At 54.5% G+C, this 12,604-nt stretch overlaps 36 non-coding genes across 36 annotated transcripts; 24 read left to right on the top strand and 12 right to left on the bottom strand.

Moving 5' to 3' along the window:
- The first annotated feature begins 146 nt into the window (after positions 1–146).
- On the top strand, positions 147–219 carry Trnav-aac (transfer RNA valine (anticodon AAC)). The gene has a single exon. It is a non-coding gene; the product is annotated as a tRNA-Val (tRNA).
- A 184-nt stretch (positions 220–403) lies between these two features.
- On the bottom strand, positions 404–475 carry Trnap-agg (transfer RNA proline (anticodon AGG)). The gene has a single exon. It is a non-coding gene; the product is annotated as a tRNA-Pro (tRNA).
- A 488-nt stretch (positions 476–963) lies between these two features.
- Trnav-cac (transfer RNA valine (anticodon CAC)) lies at positions 964–1,036 on the top strand. The gene has a single exon. It is a non-coding gene; the product is annotated as a tRNA-Val (tRNA).
- A 158-nt stretch (positions 1,037–1,194) lies between these two features.
- Positions 1,195–1,267, top strand: Trnav-aac (transfer RNA valine (anticodon AAC)). The gene has a single exon. It is a non-coding gene; the product is annotated as a tRNA-Val (tRNA).
- Positions 1,268–1,451: 184 nt separating this feature from the next.
- Trnap-agg (transfer RNA proline (anticodon AGG)) lies at positions 1,452–1,523 on the bottom strand. The gene has a single exon. It is a non-coding gene; the product is annotated as a tRNA-Pro (tRNA).
- A 488-nt stretch (positions 1,524–2,011) lies between these two features.
- Trnav-cac (transfer RNA valine (anticodon CAC)) lies at positions 2,012–2,084 on the top strand. The gene has a single exon. It is a non-coding gene; the product is annotated as a tRNA-Val (tRNA).
- Positions 2,085–2,242: 158 nt separating this feature from the next.
- On the top strand, positions 2,243–2,315 carry Trnav-aac (transfer RNA valine (anticodon AAC)). The gene has a single exon. It is a non-coding gene; the product is annotated as a tRNA-Val (tRNA).
- A 184-nt stretch (positions 2,316–2,499) lies between these two features.
- Positions 2,500–2,571, bottom strand: Trnap-agg (transfer RNA proline (anticodon AGG)). Its single transcript has one exon. It is a non-coding gene; the product is annotated as a tRNA-Pro (tRNA).
- Positions 2,572–3,059: 488 nt separating this feature from the next.
- On the top strand, positions 3,060–3,132 carry Trnav-cac (transfer RNA valine (anticodon CAC)). The gene has a single exon. It is a non-coding gene; the product is annotated as a tRNA-Val (tRNA).
- A 158-nt stretch (positions 3,133–3,290) lies between these two features.
- On the top strand, positions 3,291–3,363 carry Trnav-aac (transfer RNA valine (anticodon AAC)). The gene has a single exon. It is a non-coding gene; the product is annotated as a tRNA-Val (tRNA).
- Positions 3,364–3,547: 184 nt separating this feature from the next.
- Positions 3,548–3,619, bottom strand: Trnap-agg (transfer RNA proline (anticodon AGG)). The gene has a single exon. It is a non-coding gene; the product is annotated as a tRNA-Pro (tRNA).
- A 488-nt stretch (positions 3,620–4,107) lies between these two features.
- Trnav-cac (transfer RNA valine (anticodon CAC)) lies at positions 4,108–4,180 on the top strand. The gene has a single exon. It is a non-coding gene; the product is annotated as a tRNA-Val (tRNA).
- Positions 4,181–4,338: 158 nt separating this feature from the next.
- Trnav-aac (transfer RNA valine (anticodon AAC)) lies at positions 4,339–4,411 on the top strand. The gene has a single exon. It is a non-coding gene; the product is annotated as a tRNA-Val (tRNA).
- A 184-nt stretch (positions 4,412–4,595) lies between these two features.
- Trnap-agg (transfer RNA proline (anticodon AGG)) lies at positions 4,596–4,667 on the bottom strand. The gene has a single exon. It is a non-coding gene; the product is annotated as a tRNA-Pro (tRNA).
- A 488-nt stretch (positions 4,668–5,155) lies between these two features.
- On the top strand, positions 5,156–5,228 carry Trnav-cac (transfer RNA valine (anticodon CAC)). The gene has a single exon. It is a non-coding gene; the product is annotated as a tRNA-Val (tRNA).
- Positions 5,229–5,386: 158 nt separating this feature from the next.
- On the top strand, positions 5,387–5,459 carry Trnav-aac (transfer RNA valine (anticodon AAC)). Its single transcript has one exon. It is a non-coding gene; the product is annotated as a tRNA-Val (tRNA).
- Positions 5,460–5,643: 184 nt separating this feature from the next.
- Positions 5,644–5,715, bottom strand: Trnap-agg (transfer RNA proline (anticodon AGG)). Its single transcript has one exon. It is a non-coding gene; the product is annotated as a tRNA-Pro (tRNA).
- A 488-nt stretch (positions 5,716–6,203) lies between these two features.
- Positions 6,204–6,276, top strand: Trnav-cac (transfer RNA valine (anticodon CAC)). Its single transcript has one exon. It is a non-coding gene; the product is annotated as a tRNA-Val (tRNA).
- A 158-nt stretch (positions 6,277–6,434) lies between these two features.
- Trnav-aac (transfer RNA valine (anticodon AAC)) lies at positions 6,435–6,507 on the top strand. Its single transcript has one exon. It is a non-coding gene; the product is annotated as a tRNA-Val (tRNA).
- Positions 6,508–6,691: 184 nt separating this feature from the next.
- Trnap-agg (transfer RNA proline (anticodon AGG)) lies at positions 6,692–6,763 on the bottom strand. The gene has a single exon. It is a non-coding gene; the product is annotated as a tRNA-Pro (tRNA).
- A 488-nt stretch (positions 6,764–7,251) lies between these two features.
- Trnav-cac (transfer RNA valine (anticodon CAC)) lies at positions 7,252–7,324 on the top strand. The gene has a single exon. It is a non-coding gene; the product is annotated as a tRNA-Val (tRNA).
- Positions 7,325–7,482: 158 nt separating this feature from the next.
- Trnav-aac (transfer RNA valine (anticodon AAC)) lies at positions 7,483–7,555 on the top strand. The gene has a single exon. It is a non-coding gene; the product is annotated as a tRNA-Val (tRNA).
- A 184-nt stretch (positions 7,556–7,739) lies between these two features.
- Trnap-agg (transfer RNA proline (anticodon AGG)) lies at positions 7,740–7,811 on the bottom strand. Its single transcript has one exon. It is a non-coding gene; the product is annotated as a tRNA-Pro (tRNA).
- Positions 7,812–8,299: 488 nt separating this feature from the next.
- On the top strand, positions 8,300–8,372 carry Trnav-cac (transfer RNA valine (anticodon CAC)). Its single transcript has one exon. It is a non-coding gene; the product is annotated as a tRNA-Val (tRNA).
- Positions 8,373–8,530: 158 nt separating this feature from the next.
- Positions 8,531–8,603, top strand: Trnav-aac (transfer RNA valine (anticodon AAC)). The gene has a single exon. It is a non-coding gene; the product is annotated as a tRNA-Val (tRNA).
- A 184-nt stretch (positions 8,604–8,787) lies between these two features.
- Trnap-agg (transfer RNA proline (anticodon AGG)) lies at positions 8,788–8,859 on the bottom strand. The gene has a single exon. It is a non-coding gene; the product is annotated as a tRNA-Pro (tRNA).
- Positions 8,860–9,347: 488 nt separating this feature from the next.
- Positions 9,348–9,420, top strand: Trnav-cac (transfer RNA valine (anticodon CAC)). The gene has a single exon. It is a non-coding gene; the product is annotated as a tRNA-Val (tRNA).
- Positions 9,421–9,578: 158 nt separating this feature from the next.
- On the top strand, positions 9,579–9,651 carry Trnav-aac (transfer RNA valine (anticodon AAC)). The gene has a single exon. It is a non-coding gene; the product is annotated as a tRNA-Val (tRNA).
- Positions 9,652–9,835: 184 nt separating this feature from the next.
- On the bottom strand, positions 9,836–9,907 carry Trnap-agg (transfer RNA proline (anticodon AGG)). Its single transcript has one exon. It is a non-coding gene; the product is annotated as a tRNA-Pro (tRNA).
- Positions 9,908–10,395: 488 nt separating this feature from the next.
- Positions 10,396–10,468, top strand: Trnav-cac (transfer RNA valine (anticodon CAC)). The gene has a single exon. It is a non-coding gene; the product is annotated as a tRNA-Val (tRNA).
- Positions 10,469–10,626: 158 nt separating this feature from the next.
- On the top strand, positions 10,627–10,699 carry Trnav-aac (transfer RNA valine (anticodon AAC)). The gene has a single exon. It is a non-coding gene; the product is annotated as a tRNA-Val (tRNA).
- Positions 10,700–10,883: 184 nt separating this feature from the next.
- On the bottom strand, positions 10,884–10,955 carry Trnap-agg (transfer RNA proline (anticodon AGG)). The gene has a single exon. It is a non-coding gene; the product is annotated as a tRNA-Pro (tRNA).
- A 488-nt stretch (positions 10,956–11,443) lies between these two features.
- On the top strand, positions 11,444–11,516 carry Trnav-cac (transfer RNA valine (anticodon CAC)). The gene has a single exon. It is a non-coding gene; the product is annotated as a tRNA-Val (tRNA).
- Positions 11,517–11,674: 158 nt separating this feature from the next.
- On the top strand, positions 11,675–11,747 carry Trnav-aac (transfer RNA valine (anticodon AAC)). Its single transcript has one exon. It is a non-coding gene; the product is annotated as a tRNA-Val (tRNA).
- Positions 11,748–11,931: 184 nt separating this feature from the next.
- Trnap-agg (transfer RNA proline (anticodon AGG)) lies at positions 11,932–12,003 on the bottom strand. Its single transcript has one exon. It is a non-coding gene; the product is annotated as a tRNA-Pro (tRNA).
- A 488-nt stretch (positions 12,004–12,491) lies between these two features.
- Trnav-cac (transfer RNA valine (anticodon CAC)) lies at positions 12,492–12,564 on the top strand. Its single transcript has one exon. It is a non-coding gene; the product is annotated as a tRNA-Val (tRNA).
- Positions 12,565–12,604: the final 40 nt, after the last annotated feature.

Genomic DNA, 12,604 nt, shown 5'->3' with positions numbered 1-12,604 from the left:
CTATGTCGCATACTACTCCAGTGAGCCACGTCATGTGTGGATCTGCTGCATGTACCTTCGTCATGCAAGTGCCGCATTTATTGAATTTTTAAGTTACGATGGCAACCTTGTTACAAGTTGTCTGTGAAGCAAGCCTGAAAGCAGTAGTTTCCGTGGTGTAGCGGTTATCACGTCTGCCTAACACGCAGAAGGTCCCCGGTTCGATCCCGGGCGGAAACACTTTTTCATCACTTTAAACCGACAAGCATTTGCTACGATCTGTACCGAAACCTTGGTAATCACCTTCATACGTCGGACCAGAGGGTCAGTTCCTTAGAGCAAGTATGAAATTAGCTTTACATTGACGGGCAGTTTTTTGCGCTGACTCAGCCACCGACGTGCGACCAGTTTGCACAAAACGCTAGGGCTCGTCCGGGATTTGAACCCGGGACCTCCTGCACCCTAAGCAGGAATCATACCCCTAGACCAACGAGCCCTGTGACAGCGCGAGCGCCAAATATTCCAGCAAACTGCGTCCCTCGAAGTCGTCCAGGGTGCTCTTCGAGTCTGGTGCGGCTGGCGGGATGGGGGAGGTGCTCTCTGCCGGCAGTGCTGTTCTTCGACAGACTGTGTAGCGACACAATGGGTCATGGGCAGCACCGTTCTCGGAGGTGCCGTGGCCCGCGGTCGGCGGCCTCCCAGCGCTATTGGCATCTTCATGTAAAGCTGCAGCTGGGCTCGCACTGCCTGCTGCTAAGGAGGTGATTGTTTTTGCTAATGTGACTTGCAATAACGACTGCGCGAAACGCCGCTATCTCGTTCGGGATGCTACGACAGACACCCTCTCGAGCACCCCGAAGACTTGTTGAGCCCTCGGCAGCGATGGGTTTTAGGCTGTCAAAAGAACTATGGTGTGTGCATGCGCGGGCCAAAGAAAGGCTGAGGCGCCTTCGAGTGTACAAGGATGGAGTGAGCGCGTCCGTCGTTTCCGTAGTGTAGCGGTTATCACGTCTGCTTCACACGCAGAAGGTCCCCGGTTCGATCCCGGGCGGGAACAGTATTTTCCTGCCTATGTCGCATACTACTCCAGTGAGCCACGTCATGTGTGGATCTGCTGCATGTACCTTCGTCATGCAAGTGCCGCATTTATTGAATTTTTAAGTTACGATGGCAACCTTGTTACAAGTTGTCTGTGAAGCAAGCCTGAAAGCAGTAGTTTCCGTGGTGTAGCGGTTATCACGTCTGCCTAACACGCAGAAGGTCCCCGGTTCGATCCCGGGCGGAAACACTTTTTCATCACTTTAAACCGACAAGCATTTGCTACGATCTGTACCGAAACCTTGGTAATCACCTTCATACGTCGGACCAGAGGGTCAGTTCCTTAGAGCAAATATGAAATTAGCTTTACATTGACGGGCAGTTTTTTGCGCTGACTCAGCCACCGACGTGCGACCAGTTTGCACAAAACGCTAGGGCTCGTCCGGGATTTGAACCCGGGACCTCCTGCACCCTAAGCAGGAATCATACCCCTAGACCAACGAGCCCTGTGACAGCGCGAGCGCCAAATATTCCAGCAAACTGCGTCCCTCGAAGTCGTCCAGGGTGCTCTTCGAGTCTGGTGCGGCTGGCGGGATGGGGGAGGTGCTCTCTGCCGGCAGTGCTGTTCTTCGACAGACTGTGTAGCGACACAATGGGTCATGGGCAGCACCGTTCTCGGAGGTGCCGTGGCCCGCGGTCGGCGGCCTCCCAGCGCTATTGGCATCTTCATGTAAAGCTGCAGCTGGGCTCGCACTGCCTGCTGCTAAGGAGGTGATTGTTTTTGCTAATGTGACTTGCAGTAACGACTGCGCGAAACGCCGCTATCTCGTTCGGGATGCTACGACAGACACCCTCTCGAGCACCCCGAAGACTTGTTGAGCCCTCGGCAGCGATGGGTTTTAGGCTGTCAAAAGAACTATGGTGTGTGCATGCGCGGGCCAAAGAAAGGCTGAGGCGCCTTCGAGTGTACAAGGATGGAGTGAGCGTGTCCGTCGTTTCCGTAGTGTAGCGGTTGTCACGTCTGCTTCACACGCAGAAGGTCCCCGGTTCGATCCCGGGCGGGAACAGTATTTTCCTGCCTATGTCGCATACTACTCCAGTGAGCCACGTCATGTGTGGATCTGCTGCATGTACCTTCGTCATGCAAGTGCCGCATTTATTGAATTTTTAAGTTACGATGGCAACCTTGTTACAAGTTGTCTGTGAAGCAAGCCTGAAAGCAGTAGTTTCCGTGGTGTAGCGGTTATCACGTCTGCCTAACACGCAGAAGGTCCCCGGTTCGATCCCGGGCGGAAACACTTTTTCATCACTTTAAACCGACAAGCATTTGCTACGATCTGTACCGAAACCTTGGTAATCACCTTCATACGTCGGACCAGAGGGTCAGTTCCTTAGAGCAAATATGAAATTAGCTTTACATTGACGGGCAGTTTTTTGCGCTGACTCAGCCACCGACGTGCGACCAGTTTGCACAAAACGCTAGGGCTCGTCCGGGATTTGAACCCGGGACCTCCTGCACCCTAAGCAGGAATCATACCCCTAGACCAACGAGCCCTGTGACAGCGCGAGCGCCAAATATTCCAGCAAACTGCGTCCCTCGAAGTCGTCCAGGGTGCTCTTCGAGTCTGGTGCGGCTGGCGGGATGGGGGAGGTGCTCTCTGCCGGCAGTGCTGTTCTTCGACAGACTGTGTAGCGACACAATGGGTCATGGGCAGCACCGTTCTCGGAGGTGCCGTGGCCCGCGGTCGGCGGCCTCCCAGCGCTATTGGCATCTTCATGTAAAGCTGCAGCTGGGCTCGCACTGCCTGCTGCTAAGGAGGTGATTGTTTTTGCTAATGTGACTTGCAATAACGACTGCGCGAAACGCCGCTATCTCGTTCGGGATGCTACGACAGACACCCTCTCGAGCACCCCGAAGACTTGTTGAGCCCTCGGCAGCGATGGGTTTTAGGCTGTCAAAAGAACTATGGTGTGTGCATGCGCGGGCCAAAGAAAGGCTGAGGCGCCTTCGAGTGTACAAGGATGGAGTGAGCGTGTCCGTCGTTTCCGTAGTGTAGCGGTTGTCACGTCTGCTTCACACGCAGAAGGTCCCCGGTTCGATCCCGGGCGGGAACAGTATTTTCCTGCCTATGTCGCATACTACTCCAGTGAGCCACGTCATGTGTGGATCTGCTGCATGTACCTTCGTCATGCAAGTGCCGCATTTATTGAATTTTTAAGTTACGATGGCAACCTTGTTACAAGTTGTCTGTGAAGCAAGCCTGAAAGCAGTAGTTTCCGTGGTGTAGCGGTTATCACGTCTGCCTAACACGCAGAAGGTCCCCGGTTCGATCCCGGGCGGAAACACTTTTTCATCACTTTAAACCGACAAGCATTTGCTACGATCTGTACCGAAACCTTGGTAATCACCTTCATACGTCGGACCAGAGGGTCAGTTCCTTAGAGCAAATATGAAATTAGCTTTACATTGACGGGCAGTTTTTTGCGCTGACTCAGCCACCGACGTGCGACCAGTTTGCACAAAACGCTAGGGCTCGTCCGGGATTTGAACCCGGGACCTCCTGCACCCTAAGCAGGAATCATACCCCTAGACCAACGAGCCCTGTGACAGCGCGAGCGCCAAATATTCCAGCAAACTGCGTCCCTCGAAGTCGTCCAGGGTGCTCTTCGAGTCTGGTGCGGCTGGCGGGATGGGGGAGGTGCTCTCTGCCGGCAGTGCTGTTCTTCGACAGACTGTGTAGCGACACAATGGGTCATGGGCAGCACCGTTCTCGGAGGTGCCGTGGCCCGCGGTCGGCGGCCTCCCAGCGCTATTGGCATCTTCATGTAAAGCTGCAGCTGGGCTCGCACTGCCTGCTGCTAAGGAGGTGATTGTTTTTGCTAATGTGACTTGCAATAACGACTGCGCGAAACGCCGCTATCTCGTTCGGGATGCTACGACAGACACCCTCTCGAGCACCCCGAAGACTTGTTGAGCCCTCGGCAGCGATGGGTTTTAGGCTGTCAAAAGAACTATGGTGTGTGCATGCGCGGGCCAAAGAAAGGCTGAGGCGCCTTCGAGTGTACAAGGATGGAGTGAGCGTGTCCGTCGTTTCCGTAGTGTAGCGGTTGTCACGTCTGCTTCACACGCAGAAGGTCCCCGGTTCGATCCCGGGCGGGAACAGTATTTTCCTGCCTATGTCGCATACTACTCCAGTGAGCCACGTCATGTGTGGATCTGCTGCATGTACCTTCGTCATGCAAGTGCCGCATTTATTGAATTTTTAAGTTACGATGGCAACCTTGTTACAAGTTGTCTGTGAAGCAAGCCTGAAAGCAGTAGTTTCCGTGGTGTAGCGGTTATCACGTCTGCCTAACACGCAGAAGGTCCCCGGTTCGATCCCGGGCGGAAACACTTTTTCATCACTTTAAACCGACAAGCATTTGCTACGATCTGTACCGAAACCTTGGTAATCACCTTCATACGTCGGACCAGAGGGTCAGTTCCTTAGAGCAAATATGAAATTAGCTTTACATTGACGGGCAGTTTTTTGCGCTGACTCAGCCACCGACGTGCGACCAGTTTGCACAAAACGCTAGGGCTCGTCCGGGATTTGAACCCGGGACCTCCTGCACCCTAAGCAGGAATCATACCCCTAGACCAACGAGCCCTGTGACAGCGCGAGCGCCAAATATTCCAGCAAACTGCGTCCCTCGAAGTCGTCCAGGGTGCTCTTCGAGTCTGGTGCGGCTGGCGGGATGGGGGAGGTGCTCTCTGCCGGCAGTGCTGTTCTTCGACAGACTGTGTAGCGACACAATGGGTCATGGGCAGCACCGTTCTCGGAGGTGCCGTGGCCCGCGGTCGGCGGCCTCCCAGCGCTATTGGCATCTTCATGTAAAGCTGCAGCTGGGCTCGCACTGCCTGCTGCTAAGGAGGTGATTGTTTTTGCTAATGTGACTTGCAATAACGACTGCGCGAAACGCCGCTATCTCGTTCGGGATGCTACGACAGACACCCTCTCGAGCACCCCGAAGACTTGTTGAGCCCTCGGCAGCGATGGGTTTTAGGCTGTCAAAAGAACTATGGTGTGTGCATGCGCGGGCCAAAGAAAGGCTGAGGCGCCTTCGAGTGTACAAGGATGGAGTGAGCGTGTCCGTCGTTTCCGTAGTGTAGCGGTTGTCACGTCTGCTTCACACGCAGAAGGTCCCCGGTTCGATCCCGGGCGGGAACAGTATTTTCCTGCCTATGTCGCATACTACTCCAGTGAGCCACGTCATGTGTGGATCTGCTGCATGTACCTTCGTCATGCAAGTGCCGCATTTATTGAATTTTTAAGTTACGATGGCAACCTTGTTACAAGTTGTCTGTGAAGCATGCCTGAAAGCAGTAGTTTCCGTGGTGTAGCGGTTATCACGTCTGCCTAACACGCAGAAGGTCCCCGGATCGATCCCGGGCGGAAACACTTTTTCATCACTTTAAACCGACAAGCATTTGCTACGATCTGTACCGAAACCTTGGTAATCACCTTCATACGTCGGACCAGAGGGTCAGTTCCTTAGAGCAAATATGAAATTAGCTTTACATTGACGGGCAGTTTTTTGCGCTGACTCAGCCACCGACGTGCGACCAGTTTGCACAAAACGCTAGGGCTCGTCCGGGATTTGAACCCGGGACCTCCTGCACCCTAAGCAGGAATCATACCCCTAGACCAACGAGCCCTGTGACAGCGCGAGCGCCAAATATTCCAGCAAACTGCGTCCCTCGAAGTCGTCCAGGGTGCTCTTCGAGTCTGGTGCGGCTGGCGGGATGGGGGAGGTGCTCTCTGCCGGCAGTGCTGTTCTTCGACAGACTGTGTAGCGACACAATGGGTCATGGGCAGCACCGTTCTCGGAGGTGCCGTGGCCCGCGGTCGGCGGCCTCCCAGCGCTATTGGCATCTTCATGTAAAGCTGCAGCTGGGCTCGCACTGCCTGCTGCTAAGGAGGTGATTGTTTTTGCTAATGTGACTTGCAATAACGACTGCGCGAAACGCCGCTATCTCGTTCGGGATGCTACGACAGACACCCTCTCGAGCACCCCGAAGACTTGTTGAGCCCTCGGCAGCGATGGGTTTTAGGCTGTCAAAAGAACTATGGTGTGTGCATGCGCGGGCCAAAGAAAGGCTGAGGCGCCTTCGAGTGTACAAGGATGGAGTGAGCGTGTCCGTCGTTTCCGTAGTGTAGCGGTTATCACGTCTGCTTCACACGCAGAAGGTCCCCGGTTCGATCCCGGGCGGGAACAGTATTTTCCTGCCTATGTCGCATACTACTCCAGTGAGCCACGTCATGTGTGGATCTGCTGCATGTACCTTCGTCATGCAAGTGCCGCATTTATTGAATTTTTAAGTTACGATGGCAACCTTGTTACAAGTTGTCTGTGAAGCAAGCCTGAAAGCAGTAGTTTCCGTGGTGTAGCGGTTATCACGTCTGCCTAACACGCAGAAGGTCCCCGGTTCGATCCCGGGCGGAAACACTTTTTCATCACTTTAAACCGACAAGCATTTGCTACGATCTGTACCGAAACCTTGGTAATCACCTTCATACGTCGGACCAGAGGGTCAGTTCCTTAGAGCAAATATGAAATTAGCTTTACATTGACGGGCAGTTTTTTGCGCTGACTCAGCCACCGACGTGCGACCAGTTTGCACAAAACGCTAGGGCTCGTCCGGGATTTGAACCCGGGACCTCCTGCACCCTAAGCAGGAATCATACCCCTAGACCAACGAGCCCTGTGACAGCGCGAGCGCCAAATATTCCAGCAAACTGCGTCCCTCGAAGTCGTCCAGGGTGCTCTTCGAGTCTGGTGCGGCTGGCGGGATGGGGGAGGTGCTCTCTGCCGGCAGTGCTGTTCTTCGACAGACTGTGTAGCGACACAATGGGTCATGGGCAGCACCGTTCTCGGAGGTGCCGTGGCCCGCGGTCGGCGGCCTCCCAGCGCTATTGGCATCTTCATGTAAAGCTGCAGCTGGGCTCGCACTGCCTGCTGCTAAGGAGGTGATTGTTTTTGCTAATGTGACTTGCAATAACGACTGCGCGAAACGCCGCTATCTCGTTCGGGATGCTACGACAGACACCCTCTCGAGCACCCCGAAGACTTGTTGAGCCCTCGGCAGCGATGGGTTTTAGGCTGTCAAAAGAACTATGGTGTGTGCATGCGCGGGCCAAAGAAAGGCTGAGGCGCCTTCGAGTGTACAAGGATGGAGTGAGCGTGTCCGTCGTTTCCGTAGTGTAGCGGTTGTCACGTCTGCTTCACACGCAGAAGGTCCCCGGTTCGATCCCGGGCGGGAACAGTATTTTCCTGCCTATGTCGCATACTACTCCAGTGAGCCACGTCATGTGTGGATCTGCTGCATGTACCTTCGTCATGCAAGTGCCGCATTTATTGAATTTTTAAGTTACGATGGCAACCTTGTTACAAGTTGTCTGTGAAGCAAGCCTGAAAGCAGTAGTTTCCGTGGTGTAGCGGTTATCACGTCTGCCTAACACGCAGAAGGTCACCGGTTCGATCCCGGGCGGAAACACTTTTTCATCACTTTAAACCGACAAGCATTTGCTACGATCTGTACCGAAACCTTGGTAATCACCTTCATACGTCGGACCAGAGGGTCAGTTCCTTAGAGCAAATATGAAATTAGCTTTACATTGACGGGCAGTTTTTTGCGCTGACTCAGCCACCGACGTGCGACCAGTTTGCACAAAACGCTAGGGCTCGTCCGGGATTTGAACCCGGGACCTCCTGCACCCTAAGCAGGAATCATACCCCTAGACCAACGAGCCCTGTGACAGCGCGAGCGCCAAATATTCCAGCAAACTGCGTCCCTCGAAGTCGTCCAGGGTGCTCTTCGAGTCTGGTGCGGCTGGCGGGATGGGGGAGGTGCTCTCTGCCGGCAGTGCTGTTCTTCGACAGACTGTGTAGCGACACAATGGGTCATGGGCAGCACCGTTCTCGGAGGTGCCGTGGCCCGCGGTCGGCGGCCTCCCAGCGCTATTGGCATCTTCATGTAAAGCTGCAGCTGGGCTCGCACTGCCTGCTGCTAAGGAGGTGATTGTTTTTGCTAATGTGACTTGCAATAACGACTGCGCGAAACGCCGCTATCTCGTTCGGGATGCTACGACAGACACCCTCTCGAGCACCCCGAAGACTTGTTGAGCCCTCGGCAGCGATGGGTTTTAGGCTGTCAAAAGAACTATGGTGTGTGCATGCGCGGGCCAAAGAAAGGCTGAGGCGCCTTCGAGTGTACAAGGATGGAGTGAGCGTGTCCGTCGTTTCCGTAGTGTAGCGGTTGTCACGTCTGCTTCACACGCAGAAGGTCCCCGGTTCGATCCCGGGCGGGAACAGTATTTTCCTGCCTATGTCGCATACTACTCCAGTGAGCCACGTCATGTGTGGATCTGCTGCATGTACCTTCGTCATGCAAGTGCCGCATTTATTGAATTTTTAAGTTACGATGGCAACCTTGTTACAAGTTGTCTGTGAAGCATGCCTGAAAGCAGTAGTTTCCGTGGTGTAGCGGTTATCACGTCTGCCTAACACGCAGAAGGTCCCCGGATCGATCCCGGGCGGAAACACTTTTTCATCACTTTAAACCGACAAGCATTTGCTACGATCTGTACCGAAACCTTGGTAATCACCTTCATACGTCGGACCAGAGGGTCAGTTCCTTAGAGCAAATATGAAATTAGCTTTACATTGACGGGCAGTTTTTTGCGCTGACTCAGCCACCGACGTGCGACCAGTTTGCACAAAACGCTAGGGCTCGTCCGGGATTTGAACCCGGGACCTCCTGCACCCTAAGCAGGAATCATACCCCTAGACCAACGAGCCCTGTGACAGCGCGAGCGCCAAATATTCCAGCAAACTGCGTCCCTCGAAGTCGTCCAGGGTGCTCTTCGAGTCTGGTGCGGCTGGCGGGATGGGGGAGGTGCTCTCTGCCGGCAGTGCTGTTCTTCGACAGACTGTGTAGCGACACAATGGGTCATGGGCAGCACCGTTCTCGGAGGTGCCGTGGCCCGCGGTCGGCGGCCTCCCAGCGCTATTGGCATCTTCATGTAAAGCTGCAGCTGGGCTCGCACTGCCTGCTGCTAAGGAGGTGATTGTTTTTGCTAATGTGACTTGCAATAACGACTGCGCGAAACGCCGCTATCTCGTTCGGGATGCTACGACAGACACCCTCTCGAGCACCCCGAAGACTTGTTGAGCCCTCGGCAGCGATGGGTTTTAGGCTGTCAAAAGAACTATGGTGTGTGCATGCGCGGGCCAAAGAAAGGCTGAGGCGCCTTCGAGTGTACAAGGATGGAGTGAGCGTGTCCGTCGTTTCCGTAGTGTAGCGGTTATCACGTCTGCTTCACACGCAGAAGGTCCCCGGTTCGATCCCGGGCGGGAACAGTATTTTCCTGCCTATGTCGCATACTACTCCAGTGAGCCACGTCATGTGTGGATCTGCTGCATGTACCTTCGTCATGCAAGTGCCGCATTTATTGAATTTTTAAGTTACGATGGCAACCTTGTTACAAGTTGTCTGTGAAGCAAGCCTGAAAGCAGTAGTTTCCGTGGTGTAGCGGTTATCACGTCTGCCTAACACGCAGAAGGTCCCCGGTTCGATCCCGGGCGGAAACACTTTTTCATCACTTTAAACCGACAAGCATTTGCTACGATCTGTACCGAAACCTTGGTAATCACCTTCATACGTCGGACCAGAGGGTCAGTTCCTTAGAGCAAATATGAAATTAGCTTTACATTGACGGGCAGTTTTTTGCGCTGACTCAGCCACCGACGTGCGACCAGTTTGCACAAAACGCTAGGGCTCGTCCGGGATTTGAACCCGGGAGCTCCTGCACCCTAAGCAGGAATCATACCCCTAGACCAACGAGCCCTGTGACAGCGCGAGCGCCAAATATTCCAGCAAACTGCGTCCCTCGAAGTCGTCCAGGGTGCTCTTCGAGTCTGGTGCGGCTGGCGGGATGGGGGAGGTGCTCTCTGCCGGCAGTGCTGTTCTTCGACAGACTGTGTAGCGACACAATGGGTCATGGGCAGCACCGTTCTCGGAGGTGCCGTGGCCCGCGGTCGGCGGCCTCCCAGCGCTATTGGCATCTTCATGTAAAGCTGCAGCTGGGCTCGCACTGCCTGCTGCTAAGGAGGTGATTGTTTTTGCTAATGTGACTTGCAATAACGACTGCGCGAAACGCCGCTATCTCGTTCGGGATGCTACGACAGACACCCTCTCGAGCACCCCGAAGACTTGTTGAGCCCTCGGCAGCGATGGGTTTTAGGCTGTCAAAAGAACTATGGTGTGTGCATGCGCGGGCCAAAGAAAGGCTGAGGCGCCTTCGAGTGTACAAGGATGGAGTGAGCGTGTCCGTCGTTTCCGTAGTGTAGCGGTTGTCACGTCTGCTTCACACGCAGAAGGTCCCCGGTTCGATCCCGGGCGGGAACAGTATTTTCCTGCCTATGTCGCATACTACTCCAGTGAGCCACGTCATGTGTGGATCTGCTGCATGTACCTTCGTCATGCAAGTGCCGCATTTATTGAATTTTTAAGTTACGATGGCAACCTTGTTACAAGTTGTCTGTGAAGCAAGCCTGAAAGCAGTAGTTTCCGTGGTGTAGCGGTTATCACGTCTGCCTAACACGCAGAAGGTCACCGGTTCGATCCCGGGCGGAAACACTTTTTCATCACTTTAAACCGACAAGCATTTGCTACGATCTGTACCGAAACCTTGGTAATCACCTTCATACGTCGGACCAGAGGGTCAGTTCCTTAGAGCAAATATGAAATTAGCTTTACATTGACGGGCAGTTTTTTGCGCTGACTCAGCCACCGACGTGCGACCAGTTTGCACAAAACGCTAGGGCTCGTCCGGGATTTGAACCCGGGACCTCCTGCACCCTAAGCAGGAATCATACCCCTAGACCAACGAGCCCTGTGACAGCGCGAGCGCCAAATATTCCAGCAAACTGCGTCCCTCGAAGTCGTCCAGGGTGCTCTTCGAGTCTGGTGCGGCTGGCGGGATGGGGGAGGTGCTCTCTGCCGGCAGTGCTGTTCTTCGACAGACTGTGTAGCGACACAATGGGTCATGGGCAGCACCGTTCTCGGAGGTGCCGTGGCCCGCGGTCGGCGGCCTCCCAGCGCTATTGGCATCTTCATGTAAAGCTGCAGCTGGGCTCGCACTGCCTGCTGCTAAGGAGGTGATTGTTTTTGCTAATGTGACTTGCAATAACGACTGCGCGAAACGCCGCTATCTCGTTCGGGATGCTACGACAGACACCCTCTCGAGCACCCCGAAGACTTGTTGAGCCCTCGGCAGCGATGGGTTTTAGGCTGTCAAAAGAACTATGGTGTGTGCATGCGCGGGCCAAAGAAAGGCTGAGGCGCCTTCGAGTGTACAAGGATGGAGTGAGCGTGTCCGTCGTTTCCGTAGTGTAGCGGTTGTCACGTCTGCTTCACACGCAGAAGGTCCCCGGTTCGATCCCGGGCGGGAACAGTATTTTCCTGCCTATGTCGCATACTACTCCAGTGAGCCACGTCATGTGTGGATCTGCTGCATGTACCTTCGTCATGCAAGTGCCGCATTTATTGAATTTTTAAGTTACGATGGCAACCTTGTTACAAGTTGTCTGTGAAGCAAGCCTGAAAGCAGTAGTTTGCGTGGTGTAGCGGTTATCACGTCTGCCTAACACGCAGAAGGTCCCCGGTTCGATCCCGGGCGGAAACACTTTTTCATCACTTTAAACCGACAAGCATTTGCTACGATCTGTACCGAAACCTTGGTAATCACCTTCATACGTCGGACCAGAGGGTCAGTTCCTTAGAGCAAATATGAAATTAGCTTTACATTGACGGGCAGTTTTTTGCGCTGACTCAGCCACCGACGTGCGACCAGTTTGCACAAAACGCTAGGGCTCGTCCGGGATTTGAACCCGGGACCTCCTGCACCCTAAGCAGGAATCATACCCCTAGACCAACGAGCCCTGTGACAGCGCGAGCGCCAAATATTCCAGCAAACTGCGTCCCTCGAAGTCGTCCAGGGTGCTCTTCGAGTCTGGTGCGGCTGGCGGGATGGGGGAGGTGCTCTCTGCCGGCAGTGCTGTTCTTCGACAGACTGTGTAGCGACACAATGGGTCATGGGCAGCACCGTTCTCGGAGGTGCCGTGGCCCGCGGTCGGCGGCCTCCCAGCGCTATTGGCATCTTCATGTAAAGCTGCAGCTGGGCTCGCACTGCCTGCTGCTAAGGAGGTGATTGTTTTTGCTAATGTGACTTGCAATAACGACTGCGCGAAACGCCGCTATCTCGTTCGGGATGCTACGACAGACACCCTCTCGAGCACCCCGAAGACTTGTTGAGCCCTCGGCAGCGATGGGTTTTAGGCTGTCAAAAGAACTATGGTGTGTGCATGCGCGGGCCAAAGAAAGGCTGAGGCGCCTTCGAGTGTACAAGGATGGAGTGAGCGTGTCCGTCGTTTCCGTAGTGTAGCGGTTGTCACGTCTGCTTCACACGCAGAAGGTCCCCGGTTCGATCCCGGGCGGGAACAGTATTTTCCTGCCTATGTCGCATACTACTCCAGTGAGCCA

This window comes from Schistocerca nitens, chromosome 2, assembly GCF_023898315.1.
Source record: "Schistocerca nitens isolate TAMUIC-IGC-003100 chromosome 2, iqSchNite1.1, whole genome shotgun sequence".
Lineage (NCBI taxonomy): Eukaryota > Metazoa > Arthropoda > Insecta > Orthoptera > Acrididae > Schistocerca > Schistocerca nitens.
Note: the sequence above shows the minus strand (reverse complement) of the source record. Positions and strands in the feature narration are given on the sequence as shown.